The 16,602-nt window shown below is 39.4% G+C and overlaps 1 protein-coding gene and 1 non-coding gene across 5 annotated transcripts in view; both read right to left on the bottom strand.

Annotated features, from left to right (window-relative positions):
* The window catches only part of PLEKHM3 (pleckstrin homology domain containing M3), a 198,264-nt gene that overhangs the window by 15,093 nt on the left and 166,569 nt on the right, over positions 1-16,602 (bottom strand). The window lies entirely within an intron of this gene.
* On the bottom strand, positions 13,986-14,058 carry TRNAQ-CUG (transfer RNA glutamine (anticodon CUG)). The gene has a single exon. It is a non-coding gene; the product is annotated as a tRNA-Gln (tRNA).

Below are 16,602 nucleotides of genomic sequence, written 5' to 3'. Positions count from 1 at the left end.
CATTTCAGTTCCTCAAAGTACTAAGATTCCTAAGGGGGCCAAAATAAAAGACATTTTTGAGGAGGGATATAGTAGAAAAATGCAAAAAAGTTTAGAAGGTAAACCATATCTAGATTTATGAAGATGACTGCTTGCTTGGGAATAGGTTAGTGATATAAACTTAGAAGGAGAAAGACATTCAGGTGAAAGACGCAGTGTTATGTCATTACTTTAGACTTCCCCTAATTTGCCTCCCCTTACCAGTACAATTCTCTTAACAAGATGATATCACATAATTTTCTAATACTCGATGTGTTCGTTCTAGGCCAGTGGTTTTCAAAGTGTGGTCCCTGGACCAGCCAAACCAGCATCACCAGATAATTTGTTAGAAATGCAAATTATTGGGTGCCACTCCAGAGTTACTGAATCATAAATTCTAGGGTGGGACCTGGCAATCTGTGTTTTAACAAGCCCTCCAGAGTATTCTGATGAATATAAAAGTTTGAGAACTGCTGCTTTAGGCCAACTGTTTCCAAAGGCAGCAGGGCTGTCTAATATGTTAGACAGCACTGTTGTAAATATTTAGAACAAAAATACGGACTTTGCAAAATGAAAATAAAAAGTGGTATTAATTAATGTTTTTATATTGGGCCTTACATTTCATATCTATTAATACTTTCTCATAGCTGATAGGTAAGAACCTCATTTTACTTTCTTTAATTGGAAGTGACACTAAGCTGTTCAGATATTGGCCATTTGCATATTTTTTCAGTAAATTAGTTCCTGTCCTTTGCCCATTGTCTAATGACTTTTACTTACTGCGTTTTAAAGATTTTTCATATTCAGGAAATTAATGAACACTTTGTTAAATGTGTTGAAAATATTTCTCCCGGTTTCCTGTTTACATTTGTCTTTAGAGAACTTTAAGCATTTAACTTTTAAAAAATATACTTATTTATTTTTTTAAAGTTTATTTATTATTTATTTTTGAGAGAGAGCATGAGCAAGGGAGGGGCAGAGAGAGTGGGAGAATCTGACAGCGCAGAGCCTGATGCAGGGCTGGAACTCACAAAACCAAGATCATAACCTGAGCCAAAATCGCATGTCAGATGCCTAACCAATTGAGCCACCCAGGGGTCCTAACTTTTTAAAAATATATTTAAGGGGCGCCTGGGTGGCGCAGTCGGTTAAGCGTCCGACTTCAGCCAGGTCACGATCTCGCGGTCCGTGAGTTCGAGCCCCGCGTCAGGCTCTGGGCTGATGGCTCAGAGCCTGGAGCCTGTTTCCGATTCTGTGTCTCCCTCTCTCTCTGCCCCTCCCCCGTTCATGCTCTGTCTCTCTCTGTCCCAAAAATAAATAAACGTTGAAAAAAAAAATTAAAAAAAAATATTTAAAAGCATATTGCTTCCAGGGCTTCTGAGTTTGTGTCAAGCTTAGAAAGACCTTCCACACTTAAGATTACAAAAAAACTCTCCTATATTTTCTTCTAGTACTTTATGGGTTTTATTTTTACATTAAAATATTTGATCCATCTGGAATTTATCTTGATGTAAAGAGTATGATCAAATCCAGCATTCCTTTTCTTTCTCCAAATGGCTGTCTAGTTCCCAGTTTCTTGTATGGAAAGTTCCATCTTTTGTTTTGCTAATTTGCTGTGCATCTTTATCATGTACTAAATTCCCATATTACTTGGGTCTATTTGCATATGTTCCAAAATCATGTTCCATTGATCTGTCTGTTCCTATGCCAGCACTGTAGTGTATATTTTATAATACATTTTTATATCTAGCGAAAACAGTCTCCCTTCATGTAAACAACTTTAGAGGTCAAATTCTATACTGAATATATTAGGAAAGTTTACAGCTGCTCATCTTAATGTTAAATAAAAAAATTTTTGAAATGTATACAATCAACTAATTTACAAATTTATAGTGTAATTTATGAGGTTTATGTAAAATGAAATGCACCTGTGTAAACATCTTAGTCAAGGACTAATCCTGGCTTTAGATATTTGACTTTTTGAATATCTCGGATTTTTTTTCATCTTTATATAGTAATAAAAGTATTATGTAAATTTGATAAGTTAAACTAATAGACTTATTGTTTACATGTTTATAAAATTATGAAACAATACAACTGTTTAGTAATGTGTACACTTTTAGTAATTAAAATTATCCTACTTTAAAAAAGTTTTTTTAATTTTTATATTTGAGAGAGAGAGACAGAGCACGAGTGGGGGCGGGGCAGAGAGAGAGGGGACACAGAATCCGAAGCAGGCTCCAGGCTCTGAGCTGTCAGCACAGAGCCCAATGTGGGGCTCAAACCCATGAACCATGAGATCCTGAACTGAGCTGAAGTCAGAGGCTTAACCGACCGAGCTACTCAGGCGCCCCAAAGTATCCTACTTTGCATGAACAGAGGATGTATTACCTTGGAAAAATATTGCAAAAATGCTTAAAACATGGTATACGTTATCATTGAACACGGGAAGGTGTGAATAAGAACGCATGTTTTAGCAGTCTCTTTCATTCAGTGAGCACGTTATTCAGAACTTTTGTTTTTACTCTGCGTATTAGTAAAGGCTGAATAGAACTGATAATCACACTAATAGAAGTAGTTATGCTAAGTATGGAAGCAATAAACAGACATGTAAGACACCTCGGAGTCATTGAAAATTTTGTCTTTCAACATGTATATTCGTAAGACAGGAATAGGGTAGAGAAGGCTACAGGCTAGTGTATCGGTAAAGGAAACTTTCAAAGGCAATAGTACAGTCACTGGGGGAAGCCAATGGGAGCCTTTAGCTTAGGTCTGGTTAGTAAAGTGCTGTGCTAACTAATAAGCCTTTTCTCTTTCAGTTTTCTGAGTGGTGGCCTGGGCAAGCTCTCTAGACCCCTCAGGGAGAACAATCGAAGTATGAAAATTTTGGGTGTGTTTAGGTGTGGAGAAGGGTTAAGTACTGCTTGCTTTTAGGTACTCTCTAAATATTAAGGTTCCCCTGATTAGGACTCTCTCTTTTAAACAGTGTACCTCAACTACATTCTCAGGGAAGCTGGAGGAAGGGAAAAGTCATCTTGCTTTCTGCTTTGACATTCATGTGATTGCTGTCCCTAAGTCCCTTGGCTGGTGCCTCTTTGAAGCACTGTATGAAAACCATGTAGCACCTATTCCACCCTACCTGGCCATCCTGCCCCCACGGAAAATTTGCTTATCTCTTTTCATTTTCGATTCTGACATTTTTCTTTCAAATCGTTGATGGAACCTGCTTTCCAGCTAAGTCTTTTCATTTAAATTGCCTTTCTCTCCACCATCAAGGATTCTTTCTAGAAAAAAAGTGTTAACTCTTCTCTCAGAGAACAGCTTTAACATGCTTCAGCTTCCCACCTCTCGAGGCCAAACTAGATCTTTCAGTTGAAGTCCAGTCAGCTCCAGTGAGTGGCTTCCAATGTTTCCAATGCAGTTTTTGAATCGGCCACTCGCTCAGGACTTGAAATTAGTCTGTTATGTTACCAGTTCTATAAAAGGAAATTCCCACATTTCTGTTTTTCACATGAATTACTACTTTTTTTAACGTGATCTTGTTTTCTCATCAAAAATTTATAAGATCCTTCCCATTATACTTTTGTTGAGAACCTCTCCCCGGCCACCCTACACCAACTATCACCAGAAGTGAGACTAGTTAAGGGTAGGTGATATAATCTTTTGCCCTCCTCTGGACAGCTTGTGCGTTCCCTCAGATTTCAGGATGGTGCTGTGACAAGGAGAGGCAAAAAGGGGACTATACTGGAATTCAATCGCCTGCATCTCCTACTAGCTGTGGGTGTGGTGTTGGGCGGGGATGCCATCCTCCCTGGGGAAGGTGGGGTAGGAAAGGTGCGTGTATCAGGGGGGCGGGAGTGACAGGCAGATAACTGCTAAGCTCCTCTGACTCTATACCAAGTCCTATGCTTTATAGATCTAATTCAGTCCAAGCGGCGACCTCTTTAGAGAATGAACATCTATCTATAGGCTGTTTTTATCTCTACTCTAAGTGTTCTGGAAGCATTAGGAACTGAACAGATGATTATTAATGATAGCTACAGACAGCAAATGAAGATGTTTCCTGATGCACCACCGAGTGGTTTAATATTCAGAATACTGAAGGGGTTTATAACGAAGGTGATAGTATACGTTAGATGCTGAAATAAAAACAAAAAAGGATTTTTAAAAGATAGCGTTTATAACATCTTGCTATCTGTATTCCCATAATTAGTGAGGCAAGAAAAGTCTCAAAATATCAGAAACATGTGCTGATGAAATCAAGTTACTATTGTACCTTTTTGTAATTCTAAAGCATAAGACAGTTCATTTCAGAACATACTGCTCAGGCTGAAGAATCAACATTTTTTGTATGGAAAGGTAAACACTCCTCTCTTTCCTATTGTGTATTCAGGTTACTTATTTACAGTCCCACTGGGAAGGAAAAAACACACTGAAACATGACTGAAAACACGTTTTGAAAATTAAACTGAGTAGTTGAGCAAAACTCAAGTTTTTGACATGAAAGTTTTCATTGGGCCAGAAAACTATATCTATTCCTAACATATGAGAGAATGCTAGCTATCACTCGATAAAGTCATATATCTTGGCAATGTCTACATTTAAGCAGACAATTTCCTTGAAATTAGTTTAAAGTTTATTTAAAATAAAATAAAATATGTGAAAAAGCACAGATTTGAAAAACTAAAAGTAAAGCAAACTCTTTATTCGTGGATTATTCATTGAGCATTTACTACGTGCTGTTCTAGATGCAGAAAACTGAGCAGTGAGCAAAATAGGAAAGTCCATTTCCTCATGGAGCTGACATTATTTCAAAATGGTGGACTGAATCACAATTTGAATTTATATCTTAATCCCTTTGGGTAAATTGTACCAAAAATAGTCAACTTCACTGAAAACATTGTGACAAACTATTAAACAGACTACTGCAAATGCTAAACAAAGGAGCAGAATGAAATAAAGTTCTAACTTCTTTGTCAATACGGGGTTAAAACAATGCCATATACCTCGTAGGTAAATCTGGAGGTGGGAGGTGGCTTGTCAAAGGTCACACAGCAAATTAGTGGCCAAGTTAGGGATGACATCTAGACTTCTGTATTCCTACTCCAGTGATTTTTCTGTGGATTAGTCTGCCTCTACTTTTTTTTAAATGGATCTTAATGATTTTAGAACCAATTATTTTTTTTTTCCTGTTAAAGTAGCCATCAATAAAAGTTTATAGATAAACTATTTTCTTGGTTCTGATATAATGTGATAAAAAGCTGGGTATAAAACCATATATTCTACGGGTGCCTGGGTAGTTCAGTCGGTTAAGCCTCTGACTCTGGCTCAGGTAATGATCTTGCATTTCACGAGTTCGAGCCCTGTGTCAGGCTCTGTGCTGACAGCTCAGAGTGTGGAGCCTGCTTTGGATTCTGTGTCTCCCTCTCTCTGGCCCTCCCCCATTTGCTATCTGTCTCTCTCTCTCAAAAATAAACATAAAAAAATTAAAAAGTAAAATAATAAAACCATATATATATATACATATTTTATTAAAAAGTAAACATACAGACATATGTATGGAGAATTTTCCTCTTTATACTTTTGTGTACTTTTCAAAGGTTTTGTAATGCGTATCAGTTTTATAGTCAGAAAGTTACAACATGAATTAAACAATGCTGAACTTGGGGCGCCTGGGTGGCGCAGTCGGTTAAGCGTCCGACTTCAGCCAGGTCACGATCTCGCGGTCCGTGAGTTCGAGCCCCGCGTCGGGCTCTGGGCTGATGGCTCGGAGCCTGGAGCCTGTTTCCCATTCTGTGTCTCCCTCTCTCTCTGCCCCTCCCCCGTTCATGCTCTGTCTCTCTCTGTCCCAAAAATAAATAAAATAAACGTTGAAAAAAAAAAATTTAAAAAATAAAAAAAAAAAACAATGCTGAACTTTACTCCCTCCAATCAACAAAAAATTGAGTTGTCTGAAATGCTTAGAGATAAGATGACAACACAGTATTAACCAGACACCTAACGAGAAGCTTGGTAAGAAATGCGTCGAGGTAGAGATGACAGCCATCTATTCAAGTGACCAAATGGTTTCAAAATACAATGGCAGCCGCACCAGCGAGGGCTGTGTTTATAAGTGCACTGTATTTATAAAGTGGCTTAATGGCATACAGGGTCAGGTCAGCGCTGAGTGTTTCACAAAAGTCTCGTCTGTGTTAGCAGACATTCTGAAACATTTTGACATGTGAATATAGGAGCCACCAGGCCAAGGTGAGATGTTATTTGCCAAGTTACTCTTTGACCGAAGTTTAAAAGCCAAAAAAAACTAGCATTGCGTTCAAGGTTTTTTTAATTTATTTTTTTTGTTTTGTTTTTGTTTTGTTTTTTTAATCAAGGAAAACCTTCATTGATACAATAAATACATTTAAGAGCTGGCAGTCATGTAGCCGCAGAGCAGAATTCCATCTTGGTAAGTTGCTCCTCGGCTTCTGCCCCTCATAAAACCTGCGAGCTCCCTGGGCTTCAGATTTTCTACCCCTAAAATATTCAGATGTTCTCCACAGTCCTTTCCATCTCTGTTCATTTATGATTCTAGAACACAGGCAGGGATCTTGTCCTCTCTCGTCAGTGTTAGAGGACGTGGAGAAAGTTCCTCACTGCGCTCCTCTCCAGTACCAGAGAGAAGAACAATAAGCAGATGGAAACTAATGGCTCCTAAGCAAAGGTGCCTACGAAGAGGAGTCCAAACTTCCTCTAGCTGTTGCAAGAATCCCACACCTCATCACAGTACTCACCAAGTGGCTGCTTCCCAAGAAAAGCCACAGAAAGGAAATATCATTAAAAAAGTGTATATGCGTTGGGGGGAGCGGTTCCCTCCCTGTAAGCCCGACCTCGCCAGGGCTGTTGTTCTCTATTGTTGAACAGGATGTAACAGGACTGTGAGCACAGCCCGCAAACCTGCTAATTAGGTACACTGACAGTGTTTGTTTTGGAACCATTTACCAACAAAGGAATGTGTCAGGCTGATTAGTGAGAAAGGGTATGTAATGTATGAGTATTTGAGTCCAGATGAGGGAATAATCCAGGTATTCAGTCTGTTTGTGCAAGGACTGACAAAAACGAAGGCTGAACAAATAGGACGCCACAAGGAAAGACCGGCTTCTGGGCGGCCCTTCCCTCTCCTTCTACCTTGGAGTGTGTTCTAGTCCCCAACCCCCACCAAAAAATTCCTGCCTAAACATGAACCTCTCTTTCAGAAAATGACAAACTAGAACTGGCTCCCAGAAAAATGTAAGAGCCTTTGTAAGGCTGCTGGCGAATCTGGGGTTTGGTGATTTTCTAGGCACCGAAGTAAGCAACAACTTTCAGGAAAGCCGTCTCCATGTTTATCCTCCAGGGACAAATCAAAGGGAACCCGGGCACAGAAAACACAGCCCCTGATGGACTGCTCAAGTTGTGCCGAGGAAAACCGCACATCTCAGCATCTTCTGTGGAAGACGTAATTCTATCCTTTATAATACAGCAGTTGCTTTCTCTCTTTTAAACAAACCTTTATGAGGTTTGACTACAATTAGCTATTGGAAACTTAGTGTGTTCATGAAGCTTCAGGAAGGGCAGAAAAGTGCCACGGCAAAGACCAAAGTCCACTCCCCAACAAGTTGAGGTCCTGAGGGGCAAGGTGGTGTGGATTGCCATGCAATGTAAGATGACAAAGACCAATTCACAAGGTCAAGAGTGTTGGGAGGAGTCTGCATGTTCTTCAGTACAAGCTGGACCTTTCTGAAATTTGGCCAGATGGATGAGAGCAATGGGGCTTGGACTGAGTTCTTTGGGAGGCTGCCTTTTTCTTTTTCTTTGTTTAAAGCTTATTTATTTTGAGAGAGAGAGAGAGAGAGAGCGAGCATGAACACACACACAAGTGGGGGAGGGGCAGAGAAAGAGGGAGAGAGAGAGAATCCCAAGCAGGCTCTGTGCTATCAGTGAGTAGCCCATCCTGGGGCTCGAACTCACAAACCAAGAGATCATGACCTGAGCTGAAACCAAGAGTTGGATGCTTAACCAACTGAGCCACCCCGGTGCCCAGGCCTTCTTTTTCTATAAGTTAACCTAAAGAAATAAATTTTTAAAATGAAAAAGAGGAGAGGCCATGTTAGAAACTCACTTGCTATGGACTCTTCTATGAGGCCAGTGTTCATTCTCAATAGACAGATGTAGGAAATGTTCCTGAAATGTGTGCAAATTGAACATGGTGTCCAAATATGTTGACTTAACCGGTAAGAGTTTGGTGTTGATAAGTTCAAGGTCCTCAGTGAAATCGTCATTCTTGGAGGAGAGGAGGGAGTGATCAGCAAAAGAAAAGCTGGCAAGTTATGCTCAATCTGCTTCTCCAAACCGCAGCGCTTCAAAAAACATGGACTGCTTTTAGAAGAGTCACCACTGAGCCACTGGAGCCCCCCAGCCCCCTCCAGGAAGAACACCTCGAATGCCTTCCTTGGAGAAATGAATGTTGGGCAGGCCGATGCTCACACCACAGAAATACCTCACATAGTAGGTCAGTTGCTTCAACCTTACAGACAAAGCTTACGTAAAAGTAGTGTTATTCAGACTTTTACTATGCTCCTCTATCTATCCAAGTATTTCATCACCCCCAGTTTTATTGAGACATAACTGACATATAACATTGTATTAGTTTCAGGCGTACAACATGATGATTTGATATGTATATAGGTTGTGAAGTGATTACCACAATGTTTAGTTAACATCCATCAACTGGTATAGGTACAACATTTTTTTCTTGTGATGAGAACTTTTAGGATCTACTCCTCTCTTGGTAACTTTCGAATATATGATATGGTGTTGTTATCTTTAGTCCCCATGTGGTATATTACATCCCCAGAACTTATTAATCTTATAACTGGAAATTTTTACCTTTTGACCACCTTCACCCCTGCCTCTGGCAACCACCACTCTGTTCTCTGTAAGTTTGGTTTTTTCAGGTTTAACATGTAAGTGAGATCATAAAGAATCTATTCTCTATTTCACATAGAGCAAATATTTTAAACTTTCTGAATCAGTTTACTTAAAAAGCTTTGTCAGTGTTCTTAATGAGTGCACATGATATGTTGGGGAGAGCTGAACCAAACAATAAGTATTTATGGAATGCCTACTATATGGAATACACCAAATTCAGTGTTAAGTAGAATCTTCTGATAGTATACCCACATCTAGATACAGCCCCAAATGGTATAGGGTCATAAAGTCTAGAAGTGCAATGTTTTCCATATTGGAAAACTTGTGGGGATGATTTGTATGTCACATGAAAAAATTAACAAAGGCAAATGGGTCAGACAGAAAGGATGGAACTGATTTATGATAGCTGGTATATCTTGTGAGTCCCATGTTAAAATGCATGCTGAGTGTTCTTAAGATGAAGTATTTATGTACTTGTGATCTGGAAGCATTTCAAGATTCAGGAATGGCATCTTCACACACAAATGTGTGAGGCAGGATGGTCTCTTTAGCAGCATTATGTCTTTAATAACAAGGGAAGATTAGTGGTATGTAGAGATGTCAGAAAGAAAGCGGCATAGGAGGCAATTTGAGGACTGTTTTTTTCTTTTAAAAAATCTAAGTCCAGGGTCATTTTGTGGATATATGCAACTTCTTTGCTTTCATAGTCACTGTTTTCCCTTCAAGTCTTAGAGAGGTATCAGTCTAACCTTCTGATTTGTAATTCTGAAGTTAGAGTTTTATTTCTTATTCTCAATCAAGGAGGGTACGGTTTTTGTCATTTCTCTGTCTTTAGGATGTGGAATTTTATTGCTGTTTTAACAGAATGTTTCTCTCTCCTAAAGCTGTGCTTTCCGTTTAGTCCTCTAGGAGGGTAAATACTGGATTAAGTTTAAGTTCTGTGATTCTGGATCTCCCTCTTGTATTTAAAATCTTGCAGTTTGGGTCCGAGTGTTTTCCTTTTTAAACTAGAGAGAGGTATGCATTTAATTTGTGTTGGTGAAGAAAGACTACCTCAGTGTGAAACTGTCCGCATTATCGGCTGAACGGAGTGGAAGTGGGGAGGACAGTGCAGCAAGTGGGGTCTGTCCACTCAGCTTGAGTCAGGCAGATCTCCAGCTCCCGCAGGCGCCCCTGGGCCTCCCGACCTGCCGAGCGCTGTGCACGGGGCGGAAGGAAGCTCTTTCCCCACACCCCCTCACCACAGCCCCCCACCATTTTGCAAAAGAAAGTCGTGTCTTTCCCCCGCCCTAATCTAGCTGGCTCACTGCTCCAAGTGTAAAAACTTTCAGGGTGGCAAATATGGGGAGAATTCAGAATAACCGTTTGGGGGGACACTTCTTTAATGACGGAGGGATGTAATTTCTTCACATTTCTGTTCGAGGGTACGCTGCAAAAATGGTTTGAAGACGACAGGTACAGAAGAAACAGTGATGTATAATGAAAAAAGCATGGATTTGAGAGTCAGATATATTTGGGTTCAAGTTTTGGCCTTATCTCTTGGGCCAAGTTAATTGGCTCCTCTGAACCTAGGTTTCCTCATTATTAAAATGGAGGTAACAATATTCCCTCAGAGGACTGGCATAAGAATTAAATGACGAGATATGTAAATTGCTGGCACCAGCACTAGTAAATATTAGTGCAATTTCCTACAACCCCAGCACATTGTCTATGTCTGTCAGAGACGGTGTTCTAAACATTAATGCTAGGGCTATATTTTTAAATTACATATTCATGAAGCCTTCTCCTGCATAACAATTAATTTAATAAGGAAAAGAAACTATGAAGAGTTGACCCATGTTTGACATATGGTCGTAATCAAATAAGCATGTTAAAACCAAGTATGTTCTAATACGGACGTGAATAAATCAGTGCTTCAGATAAAGTTCAACACAGAGCTAACATTTTTAGAAATTGTGGAACTGCTTTTTCACCTACAATGTACATGACCGCTTTGGACGATGTCCCTTCTTGGAGCTCTAGGTCCACCCCCTAGACCAGGGCTCCGCCCACACATCAACCCAACTGCCTGATGGCTCAGTGTCTCTTGCCAGGGACTGTGGACTATTTGTGAGCAAGGAACATGCCATGTTCACCGTGTGGCCCAGGAGCCTAGCCCAATGCACGAACACAGTATGCTCAGTAAGTCATTTATTGAAAAAATGAATAGTTGTAATGCTTGTAGAATGTTTTTTACTGAGTTGTAATTATGCTGTTCAGATGATATTTGGATCTGATGGGATATTAAGCATATTTCTGAGGTCACAGAGGTGTTGACTTTAGCAAGATGGTCAAGGCTATGTGGTGACAAATTCACTAAATACTTCATTTCTAAGATTTTTACTTATAGATTTTACTTTTTATTTTAGAGAGAGAGAGTAGGGGAGAGGAGCAGAGGGAGAGAGAGGGAGAGGGAGGGAGAGGGAGAGGGAGAGAGAGAGAGAGAGAGAGAGAGAGAGAATCAAAAGCAGGCTCCGTGCTAAGCATGGGGTCATGACCTGAGCTGAACTCAAGAGTCGGATGCACAACCGACTGAGCCCCCAGGCCCCCTTACTTACAGATTTTTAAAAATGTTTTATTGTGGAAAATTTCAAACATATTCAGAAGTACACAGAACAGTGTAATAAACCCCTGTGTACCTATCATCTAGTTTTAACAATTATCAATTTCTTTCATTTATATCTATTCCCTCTCTCCCACCATCAGATTATTTTGAAGCAAATCCCAGATTTACAGAACTTTATCCATGAAGATTTCAGTTAAATTTTAAAATCTACCCCACTATTCAAATTTATTTTTATTTATCACATTTATTCAGCACATTTTTATGGACAGGTTTTAAATCTGCAACTCAATTTCAGATTAAAGTTTTCCTTTAATAAATATTTCATTGGTGTTTATTTTTGTCTTTTACCCCAGACTTGCATAAACCATTCCCAGCGTTTCACTGGAAACTGGACACCACTAGAGAGAGCTCAGCGGGGTCCTGGGAAGTATTATCAACCTGAAATTCCAGGTAGGCTGGTAAGGGCTCCTTTGCTCTCAGACATTTGTGCAGCTTAGAGAACTGCATCTGACCAAGAGAGAAACGGAAGATTCTAAATAGCTACATATTCCTTCCTGCTGGGTGAAGGGCCCTCTGAGTCCACAGACGTGTTAATGTGGTCATTCGGACTGTAAGTATCTGGCACGTCTGACTATGGCCACAGCCATCTTAGAGGAGTGATTCTTTCTTCTGGCTGCCATGCAGAATCACACGGGGAGACTCTGAAGATAAAGATGCTCAGAGTTAAAACAACCCAACAAGTCTCACAGGAAATTCTGATGTGTAGTCAGAGGGAAGCATCTCTCTTCTCATCCCTCCTCAAGGGATGAGTCCTGGGACCGAGGGCTTTAAAAGCGGGTGTGCAGTCTAAGTGCCCTCATGTTGGTTTCTAATATTTTCCAAAAAAGGAACCCAGGCTCCTTGGAGAAACGGCTACTTGTAGGATTAGGGCAAGAAATATATATGATGAGTCTGGAATGTCTGGTAGCACCAGAAAGTACAGAAATTCTCGGAAACAAACATCCCACAATGGTAGGAGGGTGTCAAGGTGATGCAGGCACCAGCTGAAAGAGCCGATGGCCAAAGTTGGAACAGTCTGGGCAACAAAGTAAAGTAATACTGGGTTATAACCAAAAATATAAAATAAATATGCACATGCCCACACTGACATGAATAGATAATTTTAAAAAAATAAATGGGAAGAAGAGACAAATCACTCATGCAGGATTCCAAGTGATTTTGTATAGACTCCACTCCCAAGGGAAGTGGAGCATAATCTTCACTCCTTAACTGTAGGCTGCACATAGTGACTTCCTTTATTTATTTATGTTTTAAAGCCTTGTTTATTTTTGAGAGAGAGAGCGTGAGCAGGGGGAGGGAGTTGGGGGGGGGTACAGAGGATCCGAGGTGGGCTCTGTGCTGACAGCCGGGAGTCCTAGAGCCCGACGCAGGGCCCGAGCTCACAAACCATATCATGACCTGATCTGAAGTCGGATGCTCCACTGACTGAGCCACCCAGGTGCCCCCATAGTGACTTCCTTTAAAAGAGGGTAACAATGGAGAAGGGTCAGAGGAGAAGAGTATCAACAGTGGAGAAACCTGACACAAACTTTGCAGTGATAAGTCATGTTGATAGCATGTCCCTGTGATATGATATGATGGAAATGGCACTTTATCTCTGCACTCCTCCTCCCCAAACCCATAAAACCCAGTCTAATCAAAAGAAAAATATCAGGTCTATCCCCACAGAGGGATTCTACAAAATACTAGTACTTCTCAAAACTGTCAATGTCCTAAAAACAGTCTGAGAAGTTGTCACAGCCAAGAGGAGCTTAGGGAGATGTTCTGAAACAGAAATAATAATGGGGTAAAAACTAAGGAAATCTTGGGGGACCTGGGTGGCTGAGTCAGTTAAATGTCCTACTGTTGATTTTGGCTCCGGTCATGGTCTCACGGTTCGTGCGTTCGAGCCCTGTGTTGATCTCTGTGCTGACAGAATGGAGCCTGCTTGGGATTCTCCCTCTCTTCTCTCTCTGCCCTGCCCCTGCTTGCATGCACACACTCTCTCTCAAAATAAATAAATAAACATTGAAAAAGTTTAAGGAAATCTGAAAAAGCTATGGACTTCAGCTAATAATAATGTATCAGTATTGGTTCATTAATAGTAACAAATATATCAATGTAAGATGTTAATAAGAGAAAAACTGGGTGTGGGGTCTATGGTAATTCTCTGTACTATCTTTGTGATTTTTCTGTAAGTCTAAAATTGTTCTAATAAAGTTTATTCACATTGATCAGCTTTGGTATTTGAGTCAACTGTTCAGCTGGATGAATTGTCTTTTTTAAAAATAGACTTTATTTTTTAGGACAGTTTTTTTTCACTTTTATTTATTTATTTATTTATTTTTTTAACTTTCATTTTTTTAAGTAACCTCTACCCCCAATGTGGGGCTTGAACCCACAACCCTGAGATCCAGAGTCGCATGCTCTACCAACTGAGCCAGCCAGGCACCCCTAGAACAGTTCAGATGGACAGAAAAATTGAGCTGTTAGTACAGTTTCCATAATACTACCTTAACCCCCAGTTTTCTCTATTAATATCTTACATTAGTGTGGCACACTGGTTACAGTGAATGTACCAATATTCACACATTATTATCAACTAAAGTCCACAATCTAAATTAAGGCTCACTCTGTGTTCTACGGTTCTATGGGTTTTGACAAATGTAAAACGTCATGTGTGTACCATTACAGAACCGTACAGCATAATTTTACTGCCCTAAAAAAACCTGTGTGTGCTTCACCTATTCATCTCGCCTTATGCATTCCCAAGCCCCTGGTAATCACTGATTTGATTTGATTTGATTTTGTACTGTCTCTACAGTTTTGCCTCTTCCAGAATGTCATACAGTTGGAATCATCCAGTATACAGCCTTTTCAGACTGGCTTCTTTCACCTAGTAATATGCATTTAAGGTTCCTCCATGTCCTTTTGTGTCTAGATACCTCATTTCCTTTATTATTGGAGAATACTCCATTGCATGGGTATACCACAGTTTATTTAACCATCCACATACTGAAGGATATCCTGGTTGTTCTCAGGTTTTGGCGATTACAAGTAGACCCGCTATAAACATCCCTGTGCAGGGTTTTGTGTGGACATCAATGATCAACTCGTGTTATTTAGAAACATATTGTTTAATCTCCAAGTACGTTGGGATTTTACAGGTACCGTAAAAGTAACATTGTTACTGATTCCTAGTTTAATTTCATTATGGCCTGGGAGCGTACTGTGCATGATTTCTATTCTTGTAAATTTCTTCAGATGTGTTTTGTGGCCCAGAATGTGGTCTCTCTTGTTAAATGTTCCATGTAAACTTCAGAAGAATGCATATTCTGTTGTTGTTGGATGAACAACATGAATTGGCAGAGATGTCAATTAGATCCAGTTGACTGATAGTGCTTTTCAGTTTAACGATATGCTTAAACTGATTTTCTGCCTGCTGGATCTGTTACTGACAGAGGGGTGTTGAAGTCTCTAAGTATAATAGTGGATATATAATTGTGGGTTTGTCTGTTTCTCCTTGTAGTTCTATTAGGGGTTTTTTGCTGCATGTCTTTTGACTCTCTTCATACACATTAAGGATTGTTGTGTCTTCTTGGAAGACTGATCCCTTTATCATGATGTAATGCCCCTCTTTATCCCTGTGTGAAGGACTGGTATTATTTTTTAAAATATTCAACAAAATTCATCATGAAGGCATCTGGCTTCTTTATGAGCAGATTTAAAAACTACTAATTCAGTTTCTTTACTTGTTATAGGGCTATTCATATTTCTACTTCTTCTTGAGTCTATTTTGGTAATTTGTCTTTCTAGAAATTTGTCCATTTCATCTAAGTTGTCTAACTTGTTGGAATAAAGTCACTTGTGGTATCTCTTTATAGTTCTTTTAACTGCCTTTTCCTTTTTCACTCCTGATTTTGAGTATTTGTTTCTTTTCTCTTAATTTCTTGGTCAGTCTTGCTAAAGGATTATCAATTTTGTTGATTCTTTCAAAAAACCAACTTTTGATTTCATTAATGTATTTTTTTTTCTATCTTCCATTTCATTAATGTCTGCTCTAATCTTTACTCTTTCCTTCCTCTGCTTGCTTTCGATTTAGTTTGCTCTGTTATCTAGTGTCTTAAGGTGGAATTTTAGGTAATGGATTTGAGACCTTTCCTTTTTTTCTGACATGTTTTCCATGATATATTTATAGCTATAGGTTTCACCCTAAGTACTATGTTAGCTGCATTCCATACATTTTGACATTTTATATTTCATGTTCATTCATTAGATAGATAGATAGATAGATACAGCTTCACACCTAGCATGGAGTCCAATGTGGGGCTTGAACTCACTACCTGAGATCAAGATCTGAGCTGAGATCAAGAGTCAGATGCTTAACTGACTGGGCCACCCAGGAGCCCCTTTTCCAAAATATTTTAAAATTTCTCTTGTGATTTATTTCTTCTTTGACCCATAAGTTTTTAGTGTGTACTGTTTTTTTTATCCAAATATTTGAGGTTTCTCATATTTTTTTGCTACTGGGGATCTTAATTCAATGTGTCAGAGAACATACTTGGTATGGTTTCAGTTTTTAAAAATTTATTAAAACTTGTTTTGTGATCCAGCATATGGTTTATAGAGTTGGAAGCATTTTTTAATTTGTTTTATTTTCTATTAAATACTTTTGATTGTGATCTAATTCACATACCATAAAATTCATTCTTTTAAAGTATACAATTCACTGATTTTTAACGTATTCACAAGACCACGTTACTGTCACCACAATCGAATTCCAGAACATTTTCATCATCCCTAAAAGAAATCTGCACCCATTAGGAGTTACTCTCTTCCTTTTCCCCCATGCCCCAGGCAACGACTAATGTACTTTCTGTTTCTCTGGATTGGCCTATTTGGGACATTTCATATACACAGAACATAAAATATACAGCTTTCCGTATCTGGCATCTTTCACTTGGCATAATGTTTTTAAGGTTCAGCCACACTAC

This window comes from Lynx rufus, unplaced genomic scaffold (genome assembly GCF_022079265.1).
Source record: "Lynx rufus isolate CCGP_SWC_20201006 ecotype Redwood Valley unplaced genomic scaffold, mLynRuf1.p SCAF_2, whole genome shotgun sequence".
Classification (NCBI taxonomy): domain Eukaryota; kingdom Metazoa; phylum Chordata; class Mammalia; order Carnivora; family Felidae; genus Lynx; species Lynx rufus.
The sequence above is the reverse complement of the archived record's forward strand: the minus strand, read 5'-3'. Positions and strand labels throughout refer to the sequence as shown.